This window comes from Pseudopodoces humilis, chromosome 6, assembly GCF_049639895.1.
Source record: "Pseudopodoces humilis isolate 2021_Gansu_Grassland_sample_001 chromosome 6, ASM4963989v1, whole genome shotgun sequence".
Lineage (NCBI taxonomy): Eukaryota > Metazoa > Chordata > Aves > Passeriformes > Paridae > Pseudopodoces > Pseudopodoces humilis.
The window spans coordinates 45581258-45601284 of NC_142205.1; the positions used below are offsets into that span (position 1 = coordinate 45581258).

General features: G+C 38.8%; 1 long non-coding RNA gene across 1 annotated transcript in view; it reads right to left on the minus strand.

Moving 5' to 3' along the window:
• The window catches only part of LOC148184168 (uncharacterized), a 97488-nt gene that overhangs the window by 15266 nt on the left and 62195 nt on the right, over positions 1–20027 (minus strand). Inside the window, exon 2 of the long non-coding RNA XR_015772768.1 lies at positions 1919–2045. This is a non-coding gene — a long non-coding RNA (uncharacterized LOC148184168). The remainder of the gene's footprint in view (positions 1–1918; positions 2046–20027) is intronic.

Genomic DNA, 20027 nt, shown 5'->3' on the forward strand with positions numbered 1-20027 from the left:
TTGGCTGGATGCTCAGTTTCTCTAGTGAAACATACAGGAACCCTAGCAATGTTTTTCAAAGTAAATTGGATTACTTTAGTCTCAGAGTCCACTCATAATTCTTAAAATTTGCATATATTCTTACAAGTATAAAGAAAGCATTCAAGTCTATGAGTGAACCTCTTAACTCAAAGTCATTGGTGTTTTATTTCTCTTGGGCTTTTAGTCCTAATGCCATTAGCCTGCCATGAGCTCTAACAGCATAAAGCTCACTTGTGAAACTGTAGGTCATACTCTGGATAAGTCAGAGTCAAAAGTTTTTTCCTGAGGGCTGAAATGGAGGAGACAGAAAGTATGAAGACACCCCTTTTGGTCGCCCACCTTATCACCAAGAAAGCTCTGCCCATAGTTCAACATCACAAGGTAAAAAAATTACCAACACCTTCAATGCTCCTAACTATCCATTGTATCTTAGCACCAAAACAATGAAAGCAAAAAAATATAAAGAGGTTAATCCAGGGATGTAAAAGAAATTATGTTCATTTATTCATTTACCTGGAAGTAACCTCACAGCCACTAGGAAAAGCTGAATCAATCTCTGGGATTTAGTCCTGAACACTAATGTGATATTGCCCATGGTGGCTCCTTATCCCAAACTCAGCTACAGAACTTCCATCAGCTTCTTCACATGGGTTGCAAACTCACCCTAAGAGCAGTAGAAAAAACAATTGGTAATTTTGCAGCCTATAGGCTAAAAACTGCCATGCAACTCCACACACTCACATGCCTCTTCCTGGCATTTAAGTATTTCTACAGCAGAAAGATTAATAAGGAGAGGAGATCTATAATTTTGTTTTGTTATTGTTTAAAGGCTTGAGAGGCTAAGGAGACCTCAGCTCTGAGATTATGTGACCCTAAGGCACAGCTGGAAAGAGAAGCCCCTTGGTTTATTTCTAGCAGGGAGAAGAGGTATCAGATACAATTTAAAAACATAAAAGCAAAATCATCACTAAAAGAAAACTTTCAAGTGTTAAAGGACTAAATAGACCATGTGATCTTCATCAGATTTCAAAATGTGAGGTGAAAATCAGGCAAAGCTAGGGAACAGCAACAAGTCTGCAACAGAAAATTGGCATGTATCTCAGATTCAGTGAAAAAATGAGAAAGAATGAGAAACAAAACATGAACTTTGAAAGTGAAGAAGATACAAGTTAAATGGTCTTCCAAACTAATCCTCTGACATTTTCTGAATGCTTGTAAACTCTGAGTTAAACTGTGATACTTCAAGGCATACACAAGAATAATTTTTACCCTGTAGATTCTTCTTTTTAAAATTACCCACTTCTCAAAAGATTTTAAAATATTTATCCTTTCTGCTGATCTGATTGATCTATCACTATGATTCTTAAAGGATGTGTGTAAGTCACTGTGTGCATACTGATCCATAAGTAATGGGAAAGAAGGATCCGCTCACCTCCTGTGAGCAAGCAGAGCCCCATTAATGGGATAGAGAGAAGGAGGACATGCTACTGCATCTCATCTAAAATGTTATGCAATAGCTGGAATGATGCAAGGTTAGGCTTGGAAGTGGGAGCTGGGCTTCCTATTCCCCATCCTGAGAGATGCAGAGCATTGCAGAGGTATCTGGTGAATCTCCAGGGATAAGGTTCAAGTCTTGTCACTACAAATCACCCTCCACCAAGCAATTTGTGCAGCAGCTTATAACAGCAGTTAAACAAAGGAGTCATGGGGCCATCCTCCGGACTGAGGGCAAGGCAGTTGCTACTGGGGAGAGGAGACTGGGAGATAAAAGCAAAGCAAACATGCCAAAGTTAATAGGGCAGAAAAGGCTCAACCTCCCTCTGATCCTGGCTGCGTGGCAGGAAAAGACGGAGCGTAGGCTACGAATGGATAAATACGTGAGGGCATCTGCACTAACCAGTCACACTGAAATCTGTCATCTTCCTTCAGGGCTTGCCTGAACAGGTGGGGTTTTCAGCTGCTCTCTGGAGGCAGGATACTTGCATTCATGTCCTCAGACTGTACAGGAGCAACTTTCTAGAGACCTAATAAAGCAAATGCAAATAGATTTACATGGGGAAAGCTATATTTATAACAGAAATGGAAACTATGTCAGGTCAGGTTGCTTTCTATTTTCATGATGTAATTACCATTAGTATTATGCAAGAAGAGACTTTTTCTTAAGGATTTTAAAATAAAATATTGGAGGCTACTAAAAATCATGGAAAAACTAAAAATGTGATGCTTTGGAGAATATTAGTCCGTTGTTTCTGGGATATTCCCTAATAACTCTGGATATTTTCCAAAGTGCAGAATACAGTTTCAAAGCACTTAGGAGAGGCTTTCCAGAGTCTGATAACTGAGAATCAAGCTGTAATTCCAAAAAAATAAAGGTTGTGCCTGAGGCAATTTTAATTCAATAAACAAAAATACTCAGACTTTATATGTCATTCCAGATGCATTGCCTGTCTTTTTTGCCCTCTTTCCCTAAAAGACTGAGGACAGAGAAGTGTCTCATTCCTGGCAATCAGACAGTTCTTCAAAAAAATTTTATAGTACAGTCTATGATTCACCAGGCATACTTGGATGAAGCAAAGCGTCTACATACTTAGAATGGTATTTTGCAAAGTATGTGAAGATTAATGCAACTTTCCTAATGTGGCTAGTAGGTCCAGTTAAGACAATGACCTACAGAACTTACAGACCAAGCCAAATGAATCCTTGAAAGAAATTTTAGTATCCCGTGTGGCCTGGTACAACCTATACTGTTCCTGCAGTCCCAATTGCTGTGCTGTCACGTACACAAGATTTAAAATGTCCTCAGTGCCACCTCTGATTGGAGCTCAGACATAGGTGGTATCAATACAAGAAATAAAACCCATAACACTCCCTGTATACATATCATGTATACAGAGACACAGGAGAACCCAGGATGCACTGGATGAACCTCTAGGAGCTGCAGAGCCCTTGGTTACCATTAGCCCTACAGCAAAGGTACTCTAAAGCATCACAGCAGAAACAAAGTGAAGACTCATTGTGGAAATGGGGATGAGTCAAATTTATTCCTATAGATACTCCATAAAGGCGCAGCTTCAGCATATAGGTAGGGAGCATTGGGAACATCTCCATGCTTCCTTCCAAAGCAAGATTACTTGCAGAGTTATAGGCAAGAGGTTTTCTGTGATCACCAGGTGTCAGGTACTTGGAGGAGGAGCGCAGGTGTCTTAGAGTAAGAAGGTATCTTTTTTTACCCCTTGACCTTTCAGGATTTACTTGTTTTGGAAAAGCAGAGATCTCTAAGACTGATGGAGTGAAATAAGCTTGGAGTTTAAAGCAGTGGTTTCACATTATGAAGAGGTTATGAATGAAAAGCAAGGAATCCTGGCCTAAGCAACAGGCATACACTTTTCACTAAATAGGGGACCAGGATGGAAGGGGATTGATAACAAAGGAGTTGCAAAGTATTCCACTACTCCTCATCTGAATATAAATAGCTGAAACTAGGGGGCTTGGAGTCTAGGGGATTTTCCCACTGAAAGTAGGAGACAATGGGAAAGGTAGCCTACCTTTTTTGCCAGAGAGGCTTAGCAAGTTCAGTTCCTGCAACATTAAGGTTGCTAATTTCCTTCAGGAAAAGGGAAATTTCTTGGTACATTTCTTAAAGCTTCTAAGAACTGAGTCAGGGATACAATTTCAAAGTCCTTAATAAGAAATGTTAGGAATTTTGGCAGTCTTGTAGACCTTGATCCAATAAATTAGACAACAACAATGAGCATTCCTCTTTTCCCAGTTATTTTTGAAAATGTTTTAAAATAAGGATAAGAAACTCTAAAAACCAGAACAAAAATTCTAAACTTGTTTAAATATTTTACATTAACTCTTTCACTTTTTATGTTAATATTGAATTACTCATTTTCTAATATAATCTTGGTTCAATCACTTCATTTCTACTTACGTGAAAAAATTGCTATGCATATAAATATTACAAACAAAATTAGCTAAATGGTAAATGCATACAAGATGTTGAAACCAGAGATAAAATATTTCAAATATCTCAGGAACATTTCCCATCAAATCTTGTCACAAAGGACAAGTTTTGATATAAAACCACATTTTAGCTCTTTACAGCTTTGGTTTAGCTGTTACAGGTCATGCCATAAACCTGGCACATTCTGATAAACATAAAACAAGGTGAACAGTAGTCACTTATTTAAGTTAAATGTTGAAATATAATGGTTATTTAAAATTAGAAACAACTGAAAATATTACATGAACTTTTAGCCAAAATGATCCATTTCCTTAAGGAACAAGAGTCCACAAACGGGTTATAATACATAAACGTTCTGAGTCTCATTTTAGTTATAAACTGATCAGAACTTCTCCTGTGGGTCCAGTAATTCATTTGAGCAATATTATTATTACTCAACATTGCTCTGAATTCCTGTCTAAATTATTTAATTCTAAACCAAAAGCACTATCCAGAAACCACCAGTACATGATATTTTTCCAGGGATGGATTTGGTACCAATTGAGGAAACCCAGGGAACCTCTAAGGCTAGGACAACACCCTTCTCAACAAGCAGCATTATTTTCAGTTATTTACCTTAGTAATGCTGTGATCAGAGGCAAAGTTTATTATAATTTTCATTGAGATTCCATACATCATATTCATTTATTTAGAAAATTTTACACTGCTCCTGTAAGCACGTGACAAAAGCAATCACAAAAGAGTATGTTATTTTCTAAGGCTGCTTGCCCCCAGCATTTGATTTCTTGTCCACAAGGCATGGACATAGACTTTATTTGTAGCAAGAGGCTGCTATAGAACATGAAAATAAGATTCAGAAACTGAAAATAATATGAGTGTATGTATAAAATTCTAAAGGCCAGTCTCTGAGTACGTGAGTATACTATTTACATTGATTTCAGCTGATGCGCTGAGACAGACACTTTAACCCCACAGTACCAGGACTTCTCTGCAGGTAAACTGCTAGAAGAGACCTTCAAAGGAAAATCTAGTTCTCCTTTACGACTGAATCTATTGATTTTAATAGCACTAAAACATCAGGCCCCAGCATGAAAAGTGTTGTTTGCGAAGATTTCAGTCAGCATTGTACTTTAGAAGGGCCTTATAAGATAAAAAGCAAAAAATAAAATTCTTTCATAGAACAAACAAACATGCCCAATTCTTTTTCTGCACTGAAACATAGTTTTTATCCTAATTTAATTAACATGTTACCTTGGGGCAACACAGCAGTTCAGAAAAAGGTACAAGGAAATTAAAAGGGCAACAGAGCAATCTTACTGAATATTTCTCTAAAGGAAAAACATTAAGGGACTCTAACAAAAATTTATCTTTTAAGGAAAGATAAAAGAATTCATTCAAGCTGGCTAAATACATTTTTCTTTCATATGATAACTAAGAATGAGACGAAATCTGAAGACAATCATCAGTCATTTTACCACATGAAGAATTGTTTACTAGAAAAGTCAAAAATATAAATATGTACAGATGCTAGGAGAGAGGGTAAGATTATTTTCATCAGAATGCATGAGCTGCATTTTCTTTTATAGCCTAACTTAAGCATTTTGCTTTGTATCTCAGGACACAGCACTGCCTAGCCTGCATTGCTCATTTCCTGCTGCAAAAACACCAGTGCCGACACTTCCCAGCACTCTTGTTTCTGGGCAGTCTCACACTCAGACCAGGGCTTTGAATCCCCAGACGTGGAAGTGTCCTGACCCAGGGATTAGCTTGGGGCCACCATGAAGAGATGAAATATAGACATGGATGGCTTCTCAGAGCCCATCAGTAGCATTAATCTGTTTGTCTGCCTATTTATCCTCATTTGGGTTGGCCAACAAAACATCAAGACTAAGCAAACATGGAACTGTCGTTGTTACTCATCCAGCACCAATTACTACTGCCCTGCTCCCACTGCACCTAAATCTAAGATATTTGGCTTAACTAGCCGCATGGGCTATAATGAAAAGCAGATGTAGACGCTGCCACCTTTTGGTGATAGCCAATTGGATTATTACACATTCCCAGAATTCACTGATGTTGTACCTGTATCCATCCCAAAGCAGTTCTGGCACACAGAGAGAATCTTCAGCTCCTAACCAGCCTGAAAGGCAGACAGTTCCTGTCTTCTAGGAACTGCTTTAAAAATAGAGGTATTTTTAAATTACAATTTGTCTAAAGTCATCGTGCTGTGTCAAGGCACTACTGCAGTGCTTTAGACTTTTTTCTGACAAAGAGAATGGCTACAGCACAAGCCCACGTCAACCATTTACGTCAAGGCCTTGGTATGAAGGGAAATTAAATTCTTTACTCCTTAGACCTCTGAGCATTAGTGGCAACTTTCAAGAGCAACCTTGGTTGTGTTTTTTTCCAAGAAGTTTGTCCACTGCATCATAAGAGGAAAGGACACAAATACCTAGGTAGCAAAAAGATGTTGGGGAGGAGCATTTCCATCTTAGCAAAGAGGAAGGGCCCCCACCATGCACACCCATCCCAGGAGTGAGAGCCAGGCAGGGCAGCAGAGCTCACAGCAGGCAGCTTTCAATATGCACAGCCTGGCCAGGGGGAGGTTCGCAGCAAATCCCAGCCAGGCTGACAGCATTCCCACTCAGGGCTCACCCAGTACACCAGCATTCCAGAAGCTAGTGCTCCACCAGGCACCTTGCTCTTGCTTGTTATATTTTGGACATCCACCTGGACTGGAGGAACATCAGCGCCTGACAGGATGTCACGCAGCACCTCCTGAGGAGCACTGAAGCTCAGCACTCAGAAGGCTGACAGAAGGGAGGAGGGAAGGGAAAGGGGGAAGGTGTTGTGCCAGCACTTGGAGCGGCAACACGCTGTCTAAAAGGCTATCCATTTTCCTGACGGGTATCCAATGTCCTGCTGTCAACAGCGTGCAACAAAAAGGAGCGTGCTGCTCTGTTCCAGGGCAGCAGCAAAGTGCCCTCTGCTGCACATGCCCTCAAGGTCCTGACAGGTAATTCAACCTTTGCTGAGCGTGTCCCTAGGGCGCCCTGTGCTCCTCACAGCTAGGACTGTCACTACCTCAGTCAGTAGTGAGGTCAGTACCTCACTAACCTGGACTGCAGCCGGCTACGGCACACCAGTCCTCCTTCCATGGGATTTCCCTGCCTGAGAATCAGCAAATGTGGTGCTAGGTGAGTCAAGAGGAGTTGTCATTCAGCCACCACAACCCTAAAAAGTTAAGGTCATTCTGTGAAGGCAAATAGAAGCCCGGGCAGCTTTCTGAAAGCATTTTGCTTATACACAGTGCTTACTCATTTATTTACCTCTTTATTTTTTTTTCACTTGTATGGGCACAACAGGAGAAACCCAAAGTAAACCCTCATTTACCACATGAGGAAATAATCTGAATAACAGATAGAGAAACATACAAATAGCGGCTGTTCCAGCTGGGTTACCAGACTATTAGCACAATGCCTCTAGCTGCCACAACACATCACCCTTTGCTCCCTGATTGTTAATACTTTGTCTCAGTTTCCAAGCTGTCTTTGCTAACAAACAACCTTGTCCCAAGGCTTTGAACTTAATCGTTACATTTGTAAGTGGTGATAGACTTTGTCACCACTACCCTGACTATCCAGCAGCAGCCCTGTTGAACATTAAAATGTATTACTGCAAGCACTCAAAAGTTCAGAAATGGAGGAACAGTTAAAGATTTTGTATTTTGATCTCTGCACACCGTAAGGATGATGACTGATTAGTACTATGAGATGTAACTTTACAGAGGACTGAGGTCCAGTTTTCCTTTGAAGACACACAATTTCTTGTGTGATGGGGTGCTAGGAAACACCAAAGTTCCCACAGAGCAATCTAAATGTGGCCCATGGACAAATAAACAAAAGTGATATAATTTGTGAGGGTTTACATTTATTAAAGTCAATTCTCACACAATACAACTTCTCTCTCGAGTTTTATGTTTAGGCTACAGCTAAAGGCTTTCATTACTTTTAAGTGAAAAACTGATTTACTTGTACAACAGAGCTGAAATTCCACTTGGAAAAATAGGGTTTTGAGGCTTTAACTACAGTTACACAGCCATATATGACTATAAGTTTAGACTTCATATTTCTTCACAATGCTGGTGAATTAATTCCACTGAAAGGACGTCTAGTGCTAATGCTAGGTTTACAATAAAGTCAAGGTTGCCATTTGTAAACAGATACATTTAGGAGCTAGTATTCCTAGGTATAATGGGTAAGTTGTGTTGCTCTCAATAAATGAAATACAATTAGATACAATTAGATGTGTGGTTTTTTAAAATATCAGTGGTGTCTTTCGACTTTGTGAATCCCATGCACCCTGTACAGATGATTTTTTTAATCTTTTATAGGTTTCTATGCATTAGCATCCAAGGCATTAGCACACAGGGATGCATACACCTTTCCACTCCATGTTTCTCTACCTGTGTTTGTTTGCTATCTGTTAAAGAAAACTAGGCAGGGTAGGGAGATTTGAGCAGTAAAAACCTTCATCTTTCCTCAGCCTCTATCCATGCTTTTTCCACCCTTCACAGTTTTAGATCCCATACAGGACAGTTTATGGTTACCCAAGAACAAGTGTCAGAATAACAAAGAATTGGCATCTGTGTAGCATCTGGAAATATGGTTGTGGCAAAACTGAGCAGTAACTCCCTGCAAACTACTTCAGCACAGGGATTAGAAGCATTACTTAACTCAAAAATAGACAGTTAAGTACTAATAAAAAAAAACTCAAACCAAACAAACAAAAACAGCAAACAAACAAATAAAAAGTCACACTAAAGAAACCCCAAACCTCCTGTTTCTCTAACCAATAGCAGCTGGAACTAGGGCAACAGAAACCATATAAGCATCTTCTCCACAGCATGCTGCCATCATATGGAAAGAAACAAGAGGCTGGAGAACTGAGACAGATATAACACCTGCTGGGATGGGAACAGAGCAGAGTTCCTCTCTGTCAGCAGCAGGTGCCAATCTAACCTGCTAACACCAGACCAGTTATACTTAGATATTGGTTTGTGACATTCATCTGGTAAAATTACAGCTGAACTTTGCTTCCTTCTATGATGGTCTTTTCTGTCCCTGCCTTCACTGTGCCTAACCTGTCTGTCCATACTGGCACACTAGATCCCATAAGACAGCTTAACCACCTCTTGCACTGCATCCCTTTTGCCAAAATTATCTGAATTTCTCCATTTATAAAGGTTTACACATAAGGCTGATGAGGTGAATTGAAGCTGCAGCAAGCCTTCCTTCCCAAGGAGCAAGTTGGCCAATTCCATCAAGTGCAGCTATAGCTTGTCTCACCCAGTGCTTTAGTTGCTGTTGGTAAACTTTGTGCTGGAATCTCAACACTGGCAAAAACTTAGGGCTAGTAGCAGTGGAATTAATTTTACCTTATGAACTTGTATTCAGTTTAATTATGTTGCATACTTACACCGTTCAGCCACTCACATCACCAGTACACTGACTATCACTCCTGAAAACCTGGCTGCATGAGTGAATGCCCCCAAGAAACTGAAGATGTCCAGATTTTCAGTTTGGGGGTCTATCTTCATTCTGACAGGAAAGACACCTTTTTGCTCCAGTAGGCAGTCAAGAAGATTCTGTGGAGTTCACACCTTGAGTTCTTCCAGGAACAATCCTTCTCATGTGGGAAAGACTACTGGAAATTGTTCCTTGAAGTCTTTGCTATATTCCTGCTGCATCAAATCCTCTGATGATGGGAAGTAGCATAAGGCTACTGACATTCGAGGTTTACCCCTGGCAGGCTTATTGCTTTTTTTAAGGCTTTTTCAAGGTATGGTTTCAGCTGCAATGATTCACAGACATTGGCCAATATTCTCTCAAAAACAGAGTGGCTACTGTAACATCAAATTAACTTAGCCTTTTTTGTCATTTGTTCCCTTAGAAAATACTGACCTGAATTTCAAAACACTGTGTTTTAGCATAAAAAAAGTTACAACTCATAAAAGAATATCTGACTTTATAAACCTACTCAAAGCCTTTTACTGAAGAGGGAATTCTTGGTTTCTGCAAAATTGATAGATTTAATGAATATATTCCTGTTATAATATGACATCTCATTTTTCTCTCTCATAAATACTTGTCAGGTTTATGATTTTTCACTCATTGGCCAGGAATTGTGTTGCACAAGCTCAGATTGTGGGTGCTCATACCAAGTTTAATTTCACTCACAAGTAGAGTTGACAAAAGATCACAGTCACTAAGCCCTGGAATTACCCTAGATATTGCCCTCTGTGCTCTGCAAATGAAATCCTACAGAAGACCCTTTGGAAAAGAAGAACACGATGGATAACTCTCAGAAATCCATTTTGCACAGGGCAGTGTCAGTACACAGAGAAGCACTGAATGACAGGCAGGTCTGCCAGGTCCTGGATGAGCAAAGTCAGATGCTCAGCATTACACTCTTGCTGTCTGCCTGTCTCAGGCTGTTCCTTTCCCACTTTCCCTTGTTCCTCTCTCATGCCCTTGATTAACTACCAGGTCAGATAAGAAATTAAGAACAGTGAAATCAGAACCAGACCGCACCTGTCCCCAGCACAGCCAGAACAGAACTGAAATAAAGCACTTACGAAATTGCTGTGATCATAACCTTCAAAACACCAAACTCCCCCAGCTGTCTGCTCTCACGGACCAGGCACTAGAGTGGAGAGCTGGGCAAGAAGGCCCAGCAAGCTATTTCTAATGAAATGCTGTCACTTTGGGAAAGGCTAAAGCAGTTCACAGAGTAAAGATCTGTTTTTAGCAACAAAGCTTCTGAAAATAGACATGACACTACTATTTAGTTCATCGGGTTACAACTCACTAATAGAGGGATTGCTTTACTGCTATTTCATTTGATGCTATAAGGTAAAAAGATAACTGCTGTTATGAACAAATCACTGCTTATCTACTACTTAGCCATTACAGCAGCAATTGTCATGGTGAGTGCCTATTGTAGTAGAACATGTTATTCTTGCAAGATACAGAGAACATTTCAGTCTCAGGATACAGCTGCACAAGTTATATTGCTGATCTTGGTCCTAATTACATATGTAGGCATAATTATGCATGTGTGCCTATAAATGTATAAGACCTATCAGCTCTATACAGTCAAAGCTCAAGTCTTATTTTTACTAGCAGTGTATTTCAGGGACGGCCTCATTTATCTGATGAGTGCAGGTAACTCTGAACCTTACCAGATTTTTGACCAAAGAGGTCCTGAGGACAGGAAAAACCATCAGGGTTTTGCTTCAGGGTAAACATATTCAGAGAAGGTTACTCTTTATACCCAAAGAGCTGCAGAAGAATGGCAGTCTGTCTACAATCCAAGGCGGGAAACCAGGTTTACAGTTTTGCAGTGAGCTCAAGGCTACTAAATTAGATCTCCAGCTCTACACAGTGCAAGTAGAGAACATCTCAGAATGAAAAAGAAAGTTAATAATTTGAGTCCCACACATCTAGCACCATAAAACTGACTGGAGTAACAAACGCAGTAGCGGATATCTTGGGCTGAGGTGTCTTTTATGAAAGAAGTTCAGGATCCAAAGACCAAAATGTTTTTCTGCAGTATAACTATGCTTTCTTTTGTAGAACAGGCAGGAATCCACTACTTTCTTTGAGAGACAAGGTGCAAGACAACATGGCAGCAGTCCCCTTTGAAAATGCCTCATGAACCACACGCTAACACAGAAACAGGCTCATACTAAAAAAAAAAAAAGAAAAAGAAAAAAGAAAATCACAGAAAAGAGAATGTCTTCCATACAGTGCTCTAGGTTTCCCAAATTCAAATTGTTTTCATAAGTCTGAATATTTGCTGCTTCATAATTAAAGGAAGTTACAAAATGCTCCTCCTAGTTGAAGAGAAATACTGACAGATGTGCAACTAATGCTACACTTCAAAGCAAGAACACAATGCAAACTTGTCTGTTCTGAAAGAAAAAAAAAAAATAAAAGTGACATTTCATTAGGTAGCAGTCTGGATTTGGTTTGTCTGGTTTACAACCATAATGTAAACCCTTTGCTTATTAAGTTGTCAGAGGAACACAGATCAGCACATAGATTAACAAGGAAAACATATACCTTTCTAAAAGAATTATCCATTTCTATTAATCACTGAAGCGTGAATGAAGTCACAGGAGTTCTACAAAGAATTTTCACATACTCTCTTTTGGCTACATGTACAGTTACATGTATTAACAGAACTCATTTGAAGATCACCACTGACTTGGCTCTTCTTCCAAGTAAAAAGTACTAACACACAACGTTCTAAGTTCCCACAAAGAGCAACAGGAAAACCTCAATGAGAAAGCAAAAATACCTATGGAGCTGTGAAAGAGTAGAACATAATTGCACATTTAGATCCAGCTCAGGTATTTAGTGCTGCTACTCACAGCTTTGAACAGAAATTAAGACATGAATGCATGTACAGCTAGTTACTCAGCAGATAGTTCCTGCTTGTGGGCAATGGTTATGGTACTCTATTTACACAGGTCCTTCAGTAGTCTAGACTGTATATTATACCAGTGTATCAATATACATTAGACCATTAAACAGTTCCATTAGAAAGCCATTGTTAAGGAAGAAAAATATGACATTCTAATTCCTCAGCCGTGATGCAAAAACCTAGCTCAGAATTTAGCAAGTGACTGTATCTCAGACCAAAATCAGGATGGCATGTCACGAATCCACTGTTATTCTCTATGGTTGTAAGGCACTCTGCAAAAATGGAGCATTTGAAACAATGTGCGGCTACTGAAATGCTTCTCAAACAGGTTCTTGAAACGTCCTATTGCAACATATGGCACCTAAAACTGAGACAACATCCAGCTGTTAACTGCATAAACCTCTGTCACAAAGCTGAGTGTTTCATATCCCCCCCAGCAGAGGACAGGGTACATGCAAGAACTGCAGCTGGCAGGGACACTAAAGCAGATTGCTCACCACCACCTTCTGGGAAAAGACCTGAAAGAACCAACTACAGAACAAAGCATCTTTGTTACAATTTAGATTTATTTTCAGTCCAGATCCAAAATAAAGAGGAGAGTGAGAGAAAAATGTTAGGTGCACTTTTCATGATAAGGGGAGCACTTTGCTCCTAAAATCATTCACTCCATATTAGACTTTCCATCCTTATCCCTATATGAGGACACTTTGGGGAAAAACTTTCTATTGTAAACAGTTTTTTTATTTCACACTGGCATTTCAGCAAGAACAGCAGCAGAAAGGTTAATGGATGCACATAAGATTCTATTTTAAAATTTGGCTTTGGACAATAGAATTAAAACACACATACCTTAAATTTTAAGCAGGTGTGCACTATGAGATTAGTCATGTTTACCAATGTTCATCAGTGGTGGGATAGTATTGCTTAAAATGAAATTAACTAAGCATTCAAAAGCCCTAATACTCTGATGGCTTCTCTTCAGGTTATGATTATATTGCAGATTCTCTGTCATTTTAAAGCAAGAAATAGATTTAAAAACAGAAGGCTACATAGTTGCTTACAGGTAATGAAGAATTACATCTGGAAAAGTGAATTCCATTTTACAAGACAATAGCATAGAACAACACCTGAAAAGGAGCTCAATTTGAATAAGGTCATTCATATTAATTAATTAACAAAATCACTCATACCAAAACTGAATAAAATACAGATCAAAAGAATTTAAAATGTGAGCAGCTTTTTGTACTTTGTAATTTACCTGCCTTTGACTATTTCTACAGGACAAGACTTAATATATGCTTAAATGTTTGTAGGATTATGGCTGAAACCAGCTCTGTAGTTGTTTCTTCTCTTGCTTCACCAGGCATAAGCTATGACCATAAAATTCCTAAAAAGTATTTCTTATTACTCTAGTTGTGTATTGAACTGCATGTTTCTCTGAATCTGTTAAGTGAATTTTTAAACATCTCCATAACTTGAGTGCCAATACTGTTAACCATGAAATCTGTTTTGAATTTGAAATGGGGGGGAGGGAAAATAGGACAGGAGGGAGAGATAAATCCTGTATTTTTCTTTATCTTTTACAAATTTTATTACTTCAGTCAAAAAATGTGACTGAAGCAATAAAATGTTACTGTTGCTCAGTGTAATGGTATGTGTTTGAAATACAACCCATTTGCTCTTCATTCACTTCATCAGAGTTTTGGCAACTGCCAAAGGCTTCAAGTATGTGTGTAGAATATTCCTTATGCTATCACATCCATATTATTTCTCCACTTACCATTTCTTACTGAGCTATTTTTAACAGTTGCCCACTTATCAGTTTTCTATTTATGGCTATGTGCTTTCCTCTGTCTAAAAACATTTAATGAGATTTGTTTATGAAACCCGTTCGCAATGCTTTGAATGCTGGCAGCAGCTACAAGAGACCATAGGTGCAGCTCTTCCAAATCCCTATCCTGACTACAGACTGGTGGTCACTGCCAACTCACATGAAATATGGTCAACTATGCAATCCTAGCAATTATACAGATGACAGGACACAGCTTGAGTTTATATCATGACATTGCTCCATTGACCCTCTCTCTCTGACGCTTGGGACGCCACCTCCAGGAATCATGGAAAGCAGTAAGAATGCTGGGGAAGTAATACACTCCTGCTGGATATTTGGGGAGCTCCAAAAGGCAATGTGGCAAGCTGATACTTAGCTGCCTTGTTTATCCCTTATTCTGGCTCCCTCGTATTTATCTAGCTGTTTATGGACACCTAAAAGCTACAAAAGCTGTTTTCTTTGGCTCTGAGCTACAGTCTATAAAATACTGCTCAGTAAGGGGATCATGTTTGTGTCCTTTAATACCTAGCCAGGTGTTTTTCAGAGTTGGCAGCAGTGTCTTTACTGATAAATTTGACTGCATTTTATGTCTTTTCCTTTTACAATTACAATGCAGACTGCTGTTCAGCTATTGCTCCCCCTAAATCACGCATGACCTTGGCTTGTGGTAAAATTCAGACTTTCCCACAAGCAGTATATGCCTCTACCTACTAAAAGCAAACAAAAAAAAGCAGTCAGTATAGAAATTCCAATCTAACCAAAATTGGATTTTCTTTGCTAACTTCTTAACTACCTAAAGGGCATAAATTGTATTTTGCCAAAGCTTAAAACTCCTCCATTTCTAAAACCAGCAGAACAAGATCAGTACAGGAAACACTGGAGAGTGTTCCTACAAGAATACATTTGGGTGCAACAATTAGTATTGCATAGCAAACTTGCTGGCACATTTTGACTCCTACTGCACCATTTCCATACTATACTAATTACTAATTTTGAATTTATTTTCCTTAGAAGACCAAGACATATCAATTTCCCTCCTTAGAGCAGGAGAGGAATCTCTGCACAACATTCTATAAAGGACAGGGATTTTCATTCTGGACAATATCAGTAATTTTTTTGTATCAAGTACCCTGCTCACTTGCAAAGTTCAGTGATGATCACAGCTTCCTTCCCTCCCTTCCCATTTCTATCTTATGAAACTGCTCATTTCACTTAGAGTGAGTTATGGTAAATGAGTTACCAAAATTTTCTTTTATGCTTCCCGTTTCCCCTACTGGTTCATACAAAGAGCTGGGTGGATATTTGTGATATGTGTCAGCTGTCAAGAAGAGCCATGTTCCTGGAATGCAGCACAAGGATCATCTCTTCACATAGCCAGGAAGGGTAAACAGACCTTGGCTCATTTCAGTGAGAGCTGACACAACAGGTTATGTATTTGCCAGAGTCACCTAGGAAAACTTGTGCACTATGACAAGGTCTCAGGAGGTCATTCATTCTTTTTCAGAGAAGCATAATAGGACATTAGTGCCTGGGAACCACTATAAAGGCATTTTAAATTATTTCCTACAGCCTTAAAAGAAGACTTTGGGGTTTGGGTCTTCTGAGAATTGCCTGGATTTTCTGCAAACCTTGGCATAAATCTAATGTATATCGTGGTAAGCAACTCAATTATTGACAAAAACTGAATAAATTCAGAAGGGTGGTGCCTAAGGCCAAATAGAAAAAAAAATAAGCTCTGTTACTGCTTAAGAACAGCAGAAATGTGAAAAGTCTTCCATTTAGTTTACAGTGCATAAGTGACATGCAGTTTTTATTCACCTCAACAGTACCTCATTTCATATAACTATTATGGCATTCAGAAGGCACCTCTGTGGCACTGAGTAAAATCTCCAGCGTGGGACATTTACGTAAATGACAACTTATGTTCAAAACATAACAAACCTCACAGGAAATGTGAAAACAACTGATTTTCCAAAAATTTTCACAGTATTTCTTTCCCATATTTCTGTTCCACAAACTGTTCTGAACTGAGAAAAAAAAAAAACCAAACCCATCATTTATAAGAAATACTCAAATTCACTGATCATTTCCTTCACTGTTTAAAAATTTTCTCTAGAACAAAGCAGAACACAGATCACTAAAACCAATATTTGGGGAAAGAACACTTTTCATGACAAGACCAGAATGATCTGCATGTTCATATCTACAAGGGTGTAGATAAAAATGGCAAAATAGGTAATTTCTATGACATGCATACATGGGCACTATCCCTTATTAACCTTGGCAATATTTCAGAGGGAAGCTTTCAAGGATTAACTGTTCAATCAATCAGATTTTATGACATACACAAACTGGCTTCACAAATATACTTGCAATCAAATTGCGGGAATAACAACAAAAAAGGTTTAATCTATTGTTAGCTCTTACACCAGGACACACAGAGAAAAGTTGCATGCTTTGGCAGGAACCACCTGAATGTTTCAGAAAACCCTCACCTGCCTCAGTCTGTAGCAAGGGTAGAATGTAGCTCTTACGTTTGGAGGATCTTTATAAAGGAAAGTGCCTTTCTGCACCCCTCTCTCAGTACATTGAGCTAATGAGAGCTGACCCTTTTGCAGCCAGAGAAGGACACCCTTCCCAAGTGCCAGTTGCTCCCTTTGACACACAGTAGAAGGCTATGTACATGCAAAAATTAGAGACGGAGAGAAGATGCAGCCTGAAAGCAACCTTGTGTGCACAACAGGATCTATCTTATTATTAGAATAATCAAATTGCACCCACCAACCTTAGTCATGACTGCATGGCCCTGAAGATTGTTGTACTCACAGTCATGCTATAAAAAGACAGTACTGCCCTCAAAGAGCTTAAAACTGAAAGATTGTAGCAAACAGGTACAGATAAGCCAATAATACCCCCAAACAGGTTCCCAAATAATGATGGTTATGAGACAGATGGAAATATAAGGTGAAGGACATGATCTTCTAACAAGCTTTTGTAACAAGTACATTTAGCAGGTGGAGGGAAGAAAATAATTTATCAATTCTGCTCTACAATATATCCTGGTAAGAAGAGAGTGTGCCATGACTCAAGAAGCTGTTCTCTATTTCACTAGTATAAGCAAAGCAATTGATTTCAGGTGATGTCGGTTTACCCCAGATTAAGCAAATGTGTAAGTGCTTTATTGAGTGAAAGCCAAATCCCATATATTTCATTGCAAAATATTTGAGTGAAACCAGGACAAACGATGACAGTCTTCTCATACACAGAGAATCCTACAGAAAGCCTCAACAAACCCATTTACCCAGTGGTAAGAGCTACTCAGAATCACACCTCTGCTATTTCTGATGCCCTTTTTTTTTGCAAAAATAAAAGCAGCTAGAAAATTATTTAAGGAGTGGAGGGGAGACATTTGATGGGAAAAAAAATGTAAAAGTAAAGTTAGGATGCTCTGGCCCCAGATTTTTTTTCACTATTGTCATCTTCTAGGTCAAAGGGCAGATCAGAGCATGAACTGGGAAAAAAATATTCCTACCATTCTAATTGAGTCACACGAGGATATGGAGCTAATCTAACATTTAAAAAAATTGAATACCTTTTTAATAGATACTATTAACATAAGCAAATTATCCAATTTTTTTCTTTAAATTTATTAATAATCTTCATTCTAATTTTGCATCAAATATCCTGATTAAAATAGATTGGCCAAATTTGATACCTGTTTGATTTTCTTCCTTTCACTATGGCTGCAATTGCAGCCAGCACAGCCAAGAATCTGGGTAGAAAACTTTGACATGAGCAGCAGGTGATCATTCACAGCCGATAACTTGTCCTGAAAGACAGCTGTGAAGTTACCTTGAACTGTAGAATGACAGGTTTAGATTAACAGCTTTGCCCCATATCCACAAAAAAAAAGTCTAAAGGACCCACCTCTACAGCTATAGTTTTCTATGGGGTTCTCTAGAGGTCTGAGTAGAGAAAGACAGGGATCTTCTCAACAATGCAGTACCCTCTTCTCCATAGCATTGAGGAGAATATTTGATACAGTCAAATTTTGGAAACCAAAAGAAACATTTTTCCTGTGCTACCTGTATATTTTTATGTCTATGGTTGATGCGTTCACATCAATTACAGTAATTGTAAACAAAAAGGAAGAGATAGTGAGGTTTATGCTGCACAAGGAATTTTTTAGCTGAAGATTTAATTAAAAAGTGTGTGTTATTTGTAGATGGAAGAACCATAGAATAAATCAGGCTGGAAGGGGCTCCAATCATGGCTTGCAAGATAGAATTCATGAAAAGTGAAAGGAAGTTCAGATAAAATTTAGATGAAGTCCTTGAAAAACTCTGAAGCAGGCAATTTCTTTTTAAGAAAGAGCAATTAAGAGAACTGGGAACAAAGTTCAGGTATATATGGACACACACACGTACATGTGGAGTAAAGCCCTTTTTCTCACCTCAATGTATCTTCCAGTAAAAAGAGTCTTACTGTTGAGTGATTTTGAGTTGTTCTGCACAACTGTATTTTAAAAGGTTAATGGGATAAGTTCATTCTTCTTGTAATTCTACATACTTTCCAGTCTCTACTGTCCAGACACTTTGAAAGGGGGAGAAGAACTAAAAAAGAGGAGAAAGAAATCAAGACTATTTCAAGCATACTCTTTGGCAAAAACTCTAGATCAAACTGATAAGCTTGCAGACTGCTGTGCATACTCCATCACAGTCTTTAAGAAGTGAAACAACTACACTGTACTTCCAAAAATAATATTGAGAAAATAAGACTCTAGATAACAACCCAATTTTACTAGAGTTCAGATAGTTTAGCAGAAATGAAAGCTGCTGCCTTGTCTTCTTACTGTGCTTTTCTTGTCACCTTACCAGGTCTAAAGCCTTCATTACTGAAGAGTAAACATTGTTAAATTCCCTCTGTTATTCAAGATAAAGAGCTGTGGTATGAGCTGTAGTTCTGCTGACAAATTCCCTCACTAGGGTAAGTAATTTATTTCTCTAGGACCATGCAGACACTTTTTCCTGGGGCTCTCCTTTGGTTTCCCTGATGCATCATCTTACACATGCGCCTATTTTCTGCTTCATCTCCAGAGCTCAAGTGTTGCAAAAGCAATCATTTTGCTCAATCATCCTTAGTTTTTTTCCCTTATATACATGAGGAAAAGGAAGTACAAAAACATGAAGACTAATTAAAATGCTGTGAGTGAAGAAGGAATAAAAATTACTTCCTGACTCCAGGCTTTTTTGAAACCTCTTTTTACCCTGAAGGTATTTTGGAAAGAGAATAAACTAAAGATTATTATAAGCATAGCTATTCAGAAAAGGAATGAAGGGAGGGAAAAGGTTTTGTACCTAAGTAACAATCCAGCCAGAGCTTGTATTAAAGCCTAAGAGGTCTGTCTCAACAGCTGTGGTTTTAAGGAAGAGCTCTAATACCAGCTTGCAAAGTGTACCTGATTTGGCTGCAGCTGCTGAGATGCCCATGCACAATGACAGCCACTGCACATTGCTCCATTTGCTTCAGTGGAAGAGATCAGAAGACTTTGGCAGAGTAGCTGAAAAGCATAGGTGTCAAAATTCTATCCCTTGGTGGAGTTTCGCTTAGCTTATTTTGTTACAAAATAAATAAGTCATATCACATTTTTAGCACATGAAAATGACATTAAGATTGCACAGTCAGGCATTCAAAGATGCAGGAAAACACCAGAGTTAA